At 45.3% G+C, this 15,037-nt stretch overlaps 1 non-coding gene across 1 annotated transcript; it reads right to left on the minus strand.

Annotated features, from left to right (window-relative positions):
• Window positions 1-11,991: 11,991 nt before the first annotated feature.
• LOC136332553 (small nucleolar RNA U3) lies at window positions 11,992-12,205 on the minus strand. Its single transcript, XR_010730768.1, has one exon. It is a non-coding gene; the product is annotated as a small nucleolar RNA U3 (small nucleolar RNA).
• Window positions 12,206-15,037: the final 2,832 nt, after the last annotated feature.

Here is a 15,037-nt window from a genome sequence, read left to right on the forward strand (position 1 = left end):
GTAACCCCTTTCTGGGGCCAGTGACCTTGGATCCAAGCTGGTGGGCTTTTGCTCAAACCAGATGAGCCTGCACTCAAGCTGGGGACCTCGGGGTCTCAAACCTGGGTCCTCTGCATCCCAGTCCGACGCTCTATCCACTGCGCCACCACGTGGTCAGGCTTTAACTTTATTTTATTTTATTTTTTTTACAGAAACAGAGAAAGAGAGTCAGAGAGAGGGATAGGGACAGACAGACAGGATAGGGAGAAAGATGAGAAGCATCAATCATTAGTTTTTCATTGCGATACCTTAGTTGTTCATTGATTGCTTTCTTTTTTTCTTTTTTTTTTTTTTTCATTTTTCTGAAGCTGGAAACAGGGAGAGACAGTCAGACAGACTCCCGCATGTGCCCGACTGGGATCCACCCAGCACGCCCACCATGGGGCGATGCTCTGCCCACCAGGGGGCGATGCTCTGCCCATCCTGGGCATCGCCATGTTGCGACCAGAGCCACTCTAGCGCCTGAGGCAGAGGCCACAGAGCCATCCCCAGCGCCCGGGCCATCTTTGCTCCAATGGAGCCTTGGCTGCGGGAGGGGAAGAGAGAGACAGAGAGGAAAGCGCGGCAGAGGGGTGGAGTAGCAAATGGGCGCTTCTCCTGTGTACCCTGGCCGGGAATCGAACCCGGGTCCTCCGCACGCTAGGCTGATGCTCTACCGCTGAGCCAATCGGCCAGGGCCTGATTGCTTTCTCATATGTGCCTTGACCGCCAGCCTTCAGCAGGTCGAGTGATCCCTTGCTCGAGCCAGTGACCTTGGGTCCAAGCGCTGGTGAGCCTTGCTCAAGCCAGATGAGCCTACGCTCAAGCTGGCGACCTCAGGGGTCTTGAACCTGGGTCCTTCGCATCCCAGTTCGACGCTGTATCCACTGCGCCACTGCCTGGTCAGGCAAGGTCATAATTTTTTTAAGTGAGAAGAGGAGAGACTAGAACAGACTCCCACATGTGCCCCTAGTGGGATTCACCAAGCAACCTCCATTTGGGGCTGTTTCTCAAATCAATCGAGCAATCCTCAGTGCCTGGGGCTGACACTAGAATGAACTGAGCCATTAGCTGCAAGAGGAAAAAAGAGAGAGGAGAAGAGAAGCCGATGGTCATTTCTAATGTGTGCTGTGATGAGGAATCAAACCAGGGATGCTCATACTCCAGGCTGATGCCCTATCCATTGAGTCAACTGGCCAGGGCCTATTTCTAGGACACGGTTACGTATGGCGTGCATGTGTGACTTACTTTAGCAGATGCTCTTGCATGTCTGTCTTCAGGATCTGCTCCTTATGATGTCAGGCACCTGTCCTGTTTCTTGTTCATTAGGCCATCTAACATGTGGCCTCTTCAAGTAGAATGTGGGAAGTTGATTTAAAAAACCTAACATTTATGTGCACTGCCTCAGTTGGGCCCACTATGCAAACTTAATGTCACAAAACACAAGCTAATAGACGTCTCAGCTCTGCATATTCAGCAGTATGGCTAGAGCCAACCTATATTTGATTGGAGGCCTCTGCCTCTAGTTTATTACAAACAATGAGGTACATGTTGAGCACATCAAAGAAATGCAATTAGCCTGACCAGGCAGTGGCGCAGTGGATAGAGCGTCGGACTGGGATGCAGAAGGATCCAGGTTCGAGACTCCGAGGTCGCGCGCGGGCTCATCTGGCTTGAGCAAAGAGCTCGCCAGCTTGGACCCAAGGTCGCTGGCTCCAGCAAGGGGTTACTCGGTCTGCTGAAGGCCCACGGTCAAGGCACATGTGAGAAAGCAATCAATGAACAACTAAGAAGTCGCAACGCGCAACGAGAAACTGATGATTGATGCTTCTCATCTCTCTCTGTTCCTGTCTGTCTGTCCCTGTCTATCTCTGCCTCTGTAAAAAAAAAAAAAAAAAAAAAAAAAAAAAATGTATGCTTTAAAAAAAAAAAAAAAAAAAAAAAAAGAAATGCAATTATGAGCATTCCTGAGACAATGCGGGTTATCTACCAGTGTAACTAAGTGAATAATGGCAGTAAAACTAGTCATACTAATTTGTTGGTTCCCAAGTGCATATAAAATTTATGTTCACATGCTACAGAATTAAAATCTACCTAGCATGCCTAAGCAATAGGTCAAATATAATAATATTCATACTTTGACTTAAATACTTATTTCTAAAAAATTCAAAGCATCATCTGAGCCTTCATTATGTTATAATCATGTTGCAAGTGGAGGGTCTTGCCTTCATGTATATGAAAACATGTTATCTGTGAAGGTCAACTGAGCACATCACAATCAAGCTATGCATGTCTACATTGGGAAATCTAGAAAATTTTACAAAACAATCTATCTTGTTACACCATGATACATAAGACAAATATAACAAAGTAATGTAGGACAAACATTTCAAATGAAAAAGCTAAGATGCATAATATAAACATAAAATGAGAGTTTATCTTATATCACTTGAAAAATTGAATATTTTAAATAGGGAATAATTGCATTTTGAAGCATGATAACAGGTATTGTTGTTAGTGTGAAAATGTTAGGCATGGAATTGCAGACATTAGCACACATAGAGCCCTGTTCAGTTGGCTCAGTGGTAGAGAATCAACCCAGCATGTTGATATTTCTTGTTCGATTCCCAGTCAGGGCACACAGGAGAAGCACCCATCGGCTTCCCCACCACTACTCCAATTACTTCTCTCTCTCTCTCTCACCCACTCCTGCAGCCATGGGTCAAATAGAGTGACTTGCCTGAGGAATTCTCCATTGCACCTGCCTCAGAAGCTAAGAAGAGCTTGGTAGCTGAGCAATGAATCAATGCCCAAAATGGGCAGAGTATCGCCCCTTAATAAAATTGCCAGCTGCATCCAGGTCAGGGAGCATGTAGGAGTCTGTCTCTCTTTCTCCTCTTCTCTCAGTGAATTAAAAAAACACACACACACAGCCCTTTGCAACACTTTTTTTTTTTTGTATTTTTCTGAAGCTGGAAACGGGGAGAGACAGTCAGACAGACTCCTGCATGCGCCCGACCGGGATCCACCCGGCACACCCACCAGGGGCAACGCTCTGCCCACCAGGGGGCGATGCTCTGCCCCTCCAGGGCGTCGCTCTGCCGCGACCAGAGCCACTCTAGCACCTGGGGCAGAGGCCAACGAGCCATCCCCAGTCCCCGGGCCATCTTTGCTCCAATGGAGCCTCGGCTGCAGGAGGGGAAGAGAGAGACAGAGAGGAAGGGGGCTGGTGGAGAAGCAAATGGGCGCTTCTCCTATGTGCCCTGGCCGGGAATCGAACCTGGGTCCCCCGCATGCCAGGCCAACGCTCCACCGCTGAGCCAACCGGCCAGGGCCTGCAACACTTTCAAAAAATGATTTCTTTCACCAATACTAGCTGTCCTTGTAAAAAAGAAAAAATATGTGTTCCCAGAAGCAAGTGATGTTGGAACACCTACCAACACTTCAAAGTGATCTCTGAGTCTCTTAAAACTCATAGAATACAGGCTCCACATGATGGCCACTGAATCTAACAGTTTATACTAGGAGGATATGGGCAACAATAAAAATTTGACAAAAGGCCCTGGCCGGTTGGCTCAGCGGTAGAGTGTCAGCCTAGCGTGCGGAGGACCCGGGTTCGATTCCCGGCCAGGGCACATAGGAGAAGCGCCCATTTGCTTCTCCACCCCTCCGCCGCGCCTTCCTCTCTGCCTCTCTCTTCCCCTCCCGCAGCCAAGGCTCCATTGGAGCAAAAGATGGCCCGGGCGCTGGGGATGGCTCTGTGGCCTCTGCCCCAGGCGCTAGAGTGGCTCTGGTCGCAATATGGCGACACCCAGGAGGGTCGCAACATGGCGACGCCCAGGATGGGCAGAGCATCGCCCCCTGGTGGGCAGAGCGTCGCCCCCTGGTGGGCGTGCCGGGTGGATCCCGGTCGGGCGCATGCGGGAGTCTGTCTGACTGTCTCTCCCTGTTTCCAGCTTCAGAAAAGATAAAAAAAAAAATTAAAAAAAAAAAAATTTGACAAAAGCTAATTTCAGCACCACACTGTGCCTTCCTTTGAAGGCAGAGAAAGTTTGAGAGCCATGTAAAAGTTGTTGAATTCTTCACACCCTAGAGCCAAAATCTACTTATAACTTACTTATTACAACACAGTAAATAAAACATCCAAAATTAAAGACTGCTTGAGCAAATATATACATCATAGATATTCAGGGAAATCAGGTCCCTGAAAAAGCAGTCCCTCTGCAAGCTGGCAACTGAACACAGACGATGATCTCGCAGGTCAACACTGAGTCAGGTCAATGTCAAACTTATCAGAGTTAAAGAAGTGCTGATCCCCTAACAGTTCCAATTACCTATAATTTCCTCCAGCAAATCAGAGGAATAAAATCAGCTTCTCTAAGACATTAGGATGGTGGTTGATGTAAACAGTGGGCACCTGCTAGATGGTACAGGTGAAATACTTTGGACACAGAATTTTGCAAAGACATAAATCTGGCAAGAGTCCTGGACACCTTAGAAAGTACAATGTAGACACACATGCTTCCCACCTAAGTAAAACATATGGAAAATCTTCATACCATAGACATTTGGGTGCAGAAAATTAAAATTAGACAAACAAAGCCTCAAAGTTACCTACACAGTTGTTAAAACACTTAAAAACTATACATTTCCAATACATCTAAGAATGTCCTGTAATGTGAACTGTCATGTGCTTAGGTGAAAATTGAAGGGAAAATATTTCCCTCATTCACTGCACTGTAAAGGCCATTCTCCAGTGTGAACTCTGATGACGATGAACAGAAATTTTTGTGATAAAGGTGTTGTAAAGTACCCAATCTTCAATTCCGCAGGTTTTCATAGAGACACCAAGTCCAGATGAGTTTTGAAGAGTTTTATTAAAGGAGGAAATTTAATAAATATGCTGGCCACATATAGCATACACGGGGCAGCAATCCCAAATCGTGTGTCTGATTAATATTCTAGGGACTGGTTATATACCCTTAGTTTACATGGGCAGGAAAAAAGCCTGATGGCATGGCATAAGTTTATAACCTTTGTTTTCACCTACACAGGTTTGGGAAAAGAATGAAGGAGGGGATGGGACACAATTCGTTAGCAAGTTTATAACATTTGTTTATAGGATTCATAAAAAACGTTTCTACACATTAAAACTTAGAAGGTAACACAATAGTAATGTCACTCTACATATTAAAAGACATTCCTGGCCCTGGCCGGTTGGCTCAGCGGTAGAGCGTTGGCCTGGTGTGCAGAAGTCCCGGGTTCGATTCCTGGCCGGGGCACACAGGAGAAGTGCCCATCTGCTTCTCCACCCCTCCCCCTCTCCTTCCTCTCTGTCTCTCTCTTCCCCTCCTGCAGCCAAGGCTCCATTGGAGCAAAGATGGCCCGGGCGCTGGGGATGGCTCTGTGGCCTCTGCCTCAGGCGCTAGAGTGGCTCTGGATGCAACAGAGCGACGCCCAGAGGGGCAGAACATCACCCCCTGGTGGGCATGCCGGGTGGATCCCAGTCAGGCACATGCGGGAGTCTGACTGCCTCCCTGTTTCCAGCTTCGGAAAAAAGAAAAAAGAAAAAGAAAAAAGAAAAAAAAGACATTCCTATATTTTCTAGTGTTCATTTGCTATTTCTTTGTCCAGAGATACATACATTAACTACATGCTTTCAGGAGAGAAGGGGTAGTTTCCATAGGGACAAATGCCTGTAAATGGCCCATTAATATAAGAAAAGGTTTAATTTAATCTTTTCTCTTCTGCCACCTGGCTAGCTTCTCACTAGCTTCCTCACAGGTGTGGGGGGAGGTCGGAGAATCCAACTCTCCTTCCCCTCTGCATTTACAATTCAATGCCATCAGCCATCCTGGTTTTGATGCTAACCACACAAGTACAAAGATCATTTTCAAAATCTCTCTCCACACCTAGCCCAAATTAATAAAATGTTCTTCAAGCTTCCTAAAATATCAATATTAATTCTGTAACTTTTGATATCTTAAAACAAAGGACTTCCTACATTCATTGCACTCATTGAGCTTTTCTCCTTTGTGAACTCCCTGATGATATCAAAGGCCACTGCTACTGGAAAAAGCTTTTCCACACTCACTGCACACATAAGGCCTTTCTCCAGTGTGAATTTTCTGATGATAATGAAGGCCATCGCTAGTAAAAAAAAAAATTTGCTACATTCACTGCACACAGAAAGCCTGTATCTGGTGTGAACTTTCTGACAATAACGATTTTTAGAGTTTATGGTACAAGATTTCCCACATTTATTGCACCCATAAGGCCTTTCTCCTGTGTGAACTCTCTAATGTCAATGAGAGTCATTCTTACAGATAAAAGATTTTCCACATTCATTGCACTCATAAGGCCTTTCTCCGCTGTGAAATCTCTGATGATAACAAAGGTAAGTGCTACTGGGAAAGGATTTACCATAATCACTGCATCCATAAGGCCTTTTTCAACTGTGAAGGCTCTGATAATAACAAAGGATAGAGACTGTTGTAAAATATTTTTTACATTCAGGACACACAAAACGATGTCTTACATGATGGACACCACGGTCCTGAAAAAGTGTCTTGTTGCACCCAGTGGCTTTCTTATAATTTTTCCAGTTGTAATAATTTTTTCTCCTTTGGGAAGTCATCCAAGATGTAGACATTTCATTTGACTGGTCCCTGATGTGAGAAGCCAACTGTTGAATATGTCCGGAGCTGGTAAGAATGCTCTGCCCAACCGCTCAACAAGCAGAAGGTTTCTGGGACATGTTAAAATTGCAGCTGTTCACAAGTGAGACACTGTGCACACGTCTTCTGAAAGGCTTTTTTTTCTCGTGCAGATCCTGGTTCCAGACATACTCTGAACTGAAATAAAATTCTTTTGAACATGCCCCACACCTCAGCTGTTTCTGGCTCTTTTGTATTCTCTGCTGATCAACCAAGACAAAAATGTCTCTCAAGACTGCTTCTCAACTTTCACATGGGTGACTCTTCTGGGAAGACAAACCTACATTAGGATTCTTTGCCTGTGATGCTCTTACAGAAATGTTCTGTTCAATTGTTGGAATCCATGGGAGTCCGAAAAAACCAGAGTAACAGGCTTTATTGAAAGGAAGAAAGGAACTCTGCCGGGCACTTATCCCGGGGAGAAGAATGCCGGTTACAGACTAGACGTAAATTATATAGTGTTTGGGAGAGCCTGAGGGGATACTGAGTCCAAAGTTCTGGTATGTTCCACTTAATGGTTTTAGGATTTCAGCTTTCTGGAATGCTCCCTCTTGGGGCAGGTTGACCACCTTCTTGGAATTCCTCTGCCTCAGGGCAGATAGTCCAGTAGGGGTGAGGTCTGACAGATAATCAGAACATCAAGAGAGCAGATTGGAATTTACATATCTATTATTTCTCAACTCTGTGATTACATATAAAAGAAAGGCAGTTATTAATTTTATAATATACGGTGAGGAGTGACAATAGAAAGAGGAAAAAAATTGAAAAATTATTGCTTCTTCTGGAAAGAACTCAAGAATCCCTTGCTAAGCCAAGTTTCTCATCCAGTAAGGAGGTCATCAATTTCCATGCTGTGAGGTCTGAAACAGGTGATGTCTCTGAAAACCTGAGTGAGGAAGTAAAAATATTTTGCGAGATAATAATTGTGAATTGCTTGCTGCGAGTGCTGAGTGGACAGAGTGACATGGTGATACATGGTCTCCTGGATGAGCCTCATGAGACATACTGGTCTGGTTCCTCTCGAATGGGAGGACATGTGGAGATTTTTAGAAACAGGGGACCTGTTGGTGTAAGTTTTAGAAGGACTGAATATGTGTGGTTAAAAGGAAGGGGGTTTGAAGAACATTCAGGAAGGAACTTCTCGGGCTGAGGGGTGCCTTCTTTCTGCTGTCATCCCTACCTATTTGATACTTCCCTCGTGAAGTTCTCCTTGGGGTATTGGGGAATAGGAGTGTAGGAGCATTTGATTGTAGGTAATCCTAGAGATTTCTGTCATCCTGCCCTGTAGGAACTTGATAAAGAAAGGGGCAAGTATTTGGATAAGGAGGGTTGTATAGCAGGGGGTGAAAGTTCTTCCATGGTAAAGTTAGATATATTCTTTCCTGGCAGCCCTGGAGAGAGCAGTTAGCTTGAGCTAAAAAAAATATTTCATGCCCATTTGTAGGCTCTTCTTCAGCCAACAAGACCCAGCGATCTTGTCCCTTTACTATGTGAAGGGTAAAATTCCGAGAAGCGTTAAGAGGAGAATGCTATTCATTCTCCTAGTTTTTCAGGGATATGGGAGAGCTTTAGGGTTAGGGGACCTGTAGGGGTTGAAAGATAGGATTTAGGAGGTTTGCTGATATAGGGTTTCAGATTTTTCTGTTTCACGAGCGCAAGTTTCAGTGTTGGTGTGTAGAGTTAGGTAGGTTTTTCCAATTTTCTGATTGGCGAAGGTCTGCATGCGGTTCTGTAAGAAACTAGTGAACAAACATAAGAGGCAGGGTTCAAAATTTAGGAAAATAAATAGGAGAGTGGACCAATGAAAGCAATAGTCAAGACACCCAGTTTGAGTGAAACCACTGATTCCGTGACTCAGTTTTTTTGTTTTGTTTTGTTTTTATTTTTTTTATTTTTCTGTAGTTGGAAACGGGGAGGCAGTCAGACAGACTCCTGCATGCACCTGACTGGGATCCACCTGGCATGCCCACCAGGGGGCGATGCTCTGCCCATCTGGGGCGTCGCTCTATTGCAACCAGAGCCATTCTAGTGCCTGAGGCAGAGGTCATGGAGCCATTCTCAGTGCCTGGGCCATCTTTGCTCCAATGGAGTCTCGGCTCTGGGAGAGGAAGAGAGAGACAGAGGAAGGAGAGGGGGAGGAGTGGAGAAGCAGATGGGCGCTTCTCCTGTGTGCCATGGCCAGGAATTGAACCCGGGACTCCTGCACTCCAGGCTGAAGCTCTACTACTGAGCCAACCAGCCAGGGCCACTTAGTTTGTTTTTTACAAATTCGCTGGGCTTTAGAGATAGAGAGAGTAGAAATAAAACAGGGAAGTGGCCAGTCCCCCTACCTCTAGACCTACTTTTGTAGAGATTTCTAAAGCAATAAGAAGAAGGGATTACTTGTACAGCTTGTTTGGTCCTTAAACTGATAGGTAATGTACTAGGAACTGGAAGAGGCTCACAGGGTGGGATAAGGTTGATATTTGGGGTGAGATAGATTAGGGTACAGGTTTCTGTCTAATCAGTAGAGACACACATATAGGTGTTGGTCTCACACAAGTAGAAAGCTCCTGATTGGGTGAGGCAGGCTGAGAGGTGAATAGAGAATAGAAGGACAAGGGGTCGGTTTCATTTCTCTGTTTCTGAGCTCCAGATGGTCAGGGTGGAGGAGAGAGCCACCCTAATAAGTGGGGAGAGTAGAGGATTGGTAGCTAGGGTGACTGATTAAACCTTCTTTGAAAACCAGTTTTCTGATTGTTCAAATACTTTTCTCTCAGTACAAACCTCCTACAACCTGCATCAACCTTCTACAACTTATATAAACCTTCAACTTTCATAAACTTTCTTATCCAGAAATAAATAGCCTTCATAATGGCTTGCTTTTTCCTTTTTTTCAAAAGTATTTCCATATCTTACACCTTCTATTATTAAAACCATACAATTTCTAGTCAGACTCTTGATTTAAATATCTTTAACTTTTAGTGACAGTTAAGTTGACTTTCTTTGTACCCTAGTTTCCCTTTTTCTAAAGTCAGTTTAAAAGAATCCGTGCTTGACCTGTGGTGGCGCAGTGGATAAAGCATCAACCTGGAAATGCTGAGGTCACTGGTTCGAAACCCTGGGCTTGCATGGGCAAGGCACATATGGGAGTTGATGCTTCCAGCTCCTCCCCCTTTTCTCTCTCTGTCTCTCTCTGTGTGTCTCCTCTCTCTCTCTCTTTTTCTCTCTGTCTCTCCCTCTCCTCTCTAAAATAAATAAATAAATAAATAAAAATAAAAATAAATTATTTTAAAAAAAGAATCTTTAGTTTTTTTGATATATTTATCATATGTAGGCCAACCAGCTTCCAGTTTGTAGTTGGAATAAGACATGCCATTTTTCTACTTTAGCAGCAGTGGGAGTTGTCAGGATCATGGTGTGTGGACCTGTCCATGTAAAAGTCAGTCCTTGGGTGATGTAATGCTGGAAGCGCCTCTTGGACAGTCTTTGAACAGTTTGCTGAGTAACCTGTAAATTCTGCAATTACTTAGGGAAAGGGTGGTTACATTTCTACACTTTGAAGTTAGAGTTTAAGTCCTAATAACCAGTGCTTCTAGCTGGAATTAGCAGCAGGTCCCAGCCTACAATAAGCATGGGGCATTGAGACCAGAGAAATAAAGGAGATACTATACATTAAATAAAGTAACAAAATCAGACTGTCAATACCCATAGTAGAGATCTTTGAGGGATAAATAAAACTCAAATATTCAGGCAAGGCATAGTAGATGGCCCTTGTGTTTACAAGAAATGAGTCAGCTTATCTGCTCCTTGGAAGAAATAAAATAGGCTCTTGAACGATGTCCTTGAGCCTTCAGTGGTAATTCCCAGCATGCTGGGTAAGGTCAGGTCACAGGTAGTTGGAGCAGGGTAGAAGAGACTGAACCCTCCCTCCCTAGAGCAAGGGGGGAAGCTTACCTTCTCATGTCCCTCTTTCCACCGCAATAATGTTTCCCTTGATGGGGCCAGGAAGCCTGGCGGGCTTCAGTTCAATGACCTTTCTTTCCACTCAGGAGCAGGGCCATTATGGAATCCTATGAAGCCCTTTAGGGTGCTGAAGCCAAAAGCTGGTATTTCCTGACTTCTTTTGGGCCTTATTTGTCTTTTCTGTTACTTCCTTGGTCATTATAGACCTGAAAAGCCATGCTCAGAAGATCTCACTGAGGAGCCTGACTAAGAGAGCAAAATTGGAAATCCAGTGTCTAAAGAAGCCTATTAGACCAAGGAAAGAAAAGATTTGATTTGTGGTGGTAGGTGGTTGGAGACTGCGGAGGGTCTGAGTTCAATCTAGGGTGCGACTTAAGGTGGTGGGGGTAAAGGCAATGCCTAGATAGACTACAGACTGATAATGAAGTTGAGCTTTAGCAGAGAAGACACGATATTCCTTTATAGTGAGGAAGTTAAGAAGGGTGGCTGTGTGTCTCCTTGAGGCAGGCAGGGAGGGGCTGCAGAGGAGTAGGTTATTTACAGATTGTAAGAGAGTACTAGTTTTGAGATTACATGCTGCTAAATCCTGAGCTAGTGCTTGCCCAAACAGGTATGGGCTCTTTTTGATCCCCTGGGATAAGACAGTCCATATAAGTTGCTGGGCTGCATTAGTGTCTGGGTCAGTTTAAATAAAGGTAAATGCAAACAGAAAGTAAGAGTCAGGGTGTAGGCCTGACTTGTGGTGGTGCAGTGGATAAAGCATCGACCTGGAAATGCTGAGGTCACTGGTTCGAAACCCTGGGCTTGCCTGGTCAAGGGAGTTGATGCTTCAAGCTCCTCCCCCTTCTCTCTCTCTGTCTCTCTCTTCTCTCTCTCCCTTTCTGTCTTTCTCTCCTCTCTAAAAATGAATAAATAAGATAAAATAAATTAAAAAACAAAAAATATGAGTCAGGGTGTAGAGGAATGGTAAAGAAGGTATTTTTGAGGTTTAGGATTGTGAAGTGAGTGGTGTTTGAGGGAATGGGTGACAGTAACTTGTAGAGATTAGGGACTACTGGATGGAGGGGAACTACTGCCTCATTGATTAGGAATAAGTCTTGTATGAGGTGATAAGCCCCTGGAGGTTTTTGAACAGGAAGGATGGGGGAATTGCAGGGAGAGTCCATGGGAATGAGTAAGCTTTGATTTAAGAGGTGGGAAATTATTGGCTTAAGGCCTTAGAAACAGACACCATTACACATTAAACAAAGATTTTACAAATTATGAATTAAGGAATTTAAATGAGCGTGCTTTACTTATTTCTTTTTTTTTTTCCACTCAGACTGCGTTCTCTCCCTCTTACTCTCCCAAAGGAAGAAAAGAACGATCATCAATGGCAAAAGGCAGTTGCACAAGCAACACCAAGAGCCAGCTTCACGCTCAGGAGAGAACACTACAACTCCTCCTCGTGGTTTCGGGCACTCTACATGATCAGAGAAACTTCTCTAGTAACAAACTATAGAAATGATCCCTGAAAGTATAGTCTTGCTTTACTAATTTCAATTCAAATTATACTAGAGATATTTTCTGACAAAGAGACAAAACAGATTACTCACTCACACAGCTCAATAAACAACTCTGCTTTTTTAAGTTTTTTGAGATGCAGGGAGTTGCCAGCATAGAGAGGAGGAAGAGAGAAAGCAGATGGATGGACAGTGTGAGCAGCTGGATGGAAAGAAGGAGGATCAGAATCTGTGGGAGGAGGAGGAGGAGGTGGTTGGTGCCACGTGGTCAGAGGAGTGAAAAAGATTTGGAGCTCTGAGGAGAGGGGAGAGGACGAGGAGTAATGAAAGGCACAGTGAGTCTCTGAGGAGGGGGTAGGATGGGTCAAAGAAGAAAAAGAGAGCCAGCCATCTGTAAGGAGGGAGGAGGGATTTAAGAACATAGTGGAGAAGGGAGGGGCCTCCAGACAGCAGGAGAGGAGAAAGAGAGACTGGTATTTGCAGGTGAATGAGAAAACATCATCCTGCGAAGGGAGGGGGCTTTCTGAAGGGAAGAGACTCGAGTGAAAGAGATTTGCAGAGGGACCATAGAGCGGTCCCTAGAGAGAGATGTCCCCTGGGGTCAGGCAGGAGAAGGAGAGAGTTGGGAGTCTACAGAGAAGGAAAGATTAGGAGTGGAGGTTTTAGGTGAGGTTTCTTTGGACAAAAGCAGCCTGCGTGTAGAATAAGTGGCACAGAAATAAAGGACAGGTGTGAAGGGAGAAGGAAGCCTGCACATAAGGAATTTCTAATGCCCTCCCAGTCCAGTGGCAAAAGTTGTCAAGGTCTCGAAGAATATTGTAATTGAATGTCCCGTTTTCAGGCCAATGGGAGTCATTGTCTAGTTTATATTGTGGCCAGGAAGTATGGCAAAAGAAAATGAGTAGAACACAGCCCAACGGGGTTTGGTCATATGGCTTTGACTCCGAAGAGCCCAATGGGGAGATTAGTAATCTAGAGAGGGCGTTCCCACCTCTAATCACAATCTCAAAGGAGAAAACTCTCCTGGGAATGTGGAGTCATCCTGCTTAGGGGTCGTCACCATCTAAGAAGGGGCTCAAAGAGAATATGGAGGGATTTGGCTAAGTGCTTAGACTTTTGGAATCTGCTGTCCCGGGGACAGAAAAATGGCAAACCTCTCAAAATGTGAGGCTGACCAGAGAAAACTGTCTGACGATGGATTAGGGACTTATGGGTCGAATTAAAGCCAACTAGGAGAGGGAAAGGAGAAACTCCTTACCTTCTGGTTCAGCAGGGATTCAGGACAGGGTTAGACTGCTGGCCAATCAACCTACAATTACACGTCCAAACAGAATCAGAGAGTAAGCCCAGGACAAGCTGCCACTGCCCATTGCTTCCCTGGTTGTAAGATTGGATGGCAAAGAGATATCGTCCAGGCAGTTAGTACCCTGTCTCGGGTTTCGGCACCAAATGTTGTAATCCATGGGAGCCTGAAAAGACCAGGGTAACAGGCTTTATTGAAAGGAAGAAAGGAACCCTGCCGGGCACTTCTCCTGGGGAGAAGAGTTACAGACTAGGGGTGAGTTATATAGTGTTTGGGAGAGCCTGAGGGGATACTGAGTCAAAAGTTCTGATATGTTCCCTTTCACGGTTTTAGGATTTCAGCTTTCTGGAATGCTCCTTCTTGGGGCAGGTTGACCAGCTTCTTGGAATTCCTCTGTCTCAGGGGTGATAGTCTAGTAGGGGTGAGGTCTGGTAGATAAGTGGAACATCAAGAGGGCAGTTTGGAATTTACATATCTATCATTAATAAGTTTCTCCACATCTTCTGTTCCATAGCAGCAACCTGAACAACAACAACAACAAGAAAAATTTAGTAAACCACATGATGACATTATAAGAAGAAAGTAACTTCATCACAAACGTCTATCTGTCACAGCTAGTCACTATTCTATAGAATTATTTCCAAAACAAGTGAGTTAGACTCTGAGTAAAGACTGTTATAAACTCCTTGAACTCAATAGTCAGAAAAGGTTAAAGATCTCAATAACAACAATACAAAGATAAAAGTGTAAGATAAAACACAAATAATAGAGGCAGGGTGCCTGACCAGGCAGTAGTGAAGTGGGTAGAGGATTTTCCTCTGACACAGAAGACCCAGGTTTGAAACCTCGAGGTCACTGGCTTGATTGTGAGCTCATGTGGCTTCAGTGGGGGCACACCAGCTTGAGCGTGCAGTCACAGGCTTAACTCCAAAGGTCACTGGCTTGAGGCCTGAGGTCACTGGCTTCAGCAAGGTGTCACCCACTCAGCTGGAGCTCCCTGGCCAAGGCACATACAAAAACGCTATCAATGAACAGCTAAAAAAACAAAGGAGCTACAATAAAGTACTGATGAGCTACAATAAAGTACTTTATTGTTGTATCTCTCTCCCTTCCTGTCTGTCTTTTCCTATCTGTCCTTCTCTCTTTCTCTGTCACAAAAAAAGAAAGACTTCGCGGCCCTGGCCGGTTGGCTCAGCGGTAGAGCGTCGGCCTGGCATGCGGGGGACCCGGGTTCGATTCCTGGCCAGGGCACCTAGGAGAAGCGCCCATTTGCTTCTCCACCCCCACCCCCCTCCTTCCTCTCTGTCTCTCTCTTCCCCTCCCGCAGCCAAGGCTCCATTGGAGCAAGGATGGCCCGGGCGCTGGGGATGGCTCCTTGGCCTCTGCCCCAGGCGCTGAAGTGGCTCTGGTCGCGGCAGAGCGACGCCCCGGAGGGGCAGAGCATCGCCCCCTGGTGGGCAGATCGTCGCCCCTGGTGGGCGTGCCGGGTGGATCCCGGTCGGGCGCATGCGGGAGTCTGTCTGACTGTCTCTCCCCATTTCCAGCTTCAGAAA

This window comes from Saccopteryx bilineata, chromosome 3 (assembly GCF_036850765.1).
Source record: "Saccopteryx bilineata isolate mSacBil1 chromosome 3, mSacBil1_pri_phased_curated, whole genome shotgun sequence".
Taxonomy (NCBI): Eukaryota; Metazoa; Chordata; class Mammalia; order Chiroptera; family Emballonuridae; genus Saccopteryx; species Saccopteryx bilineata.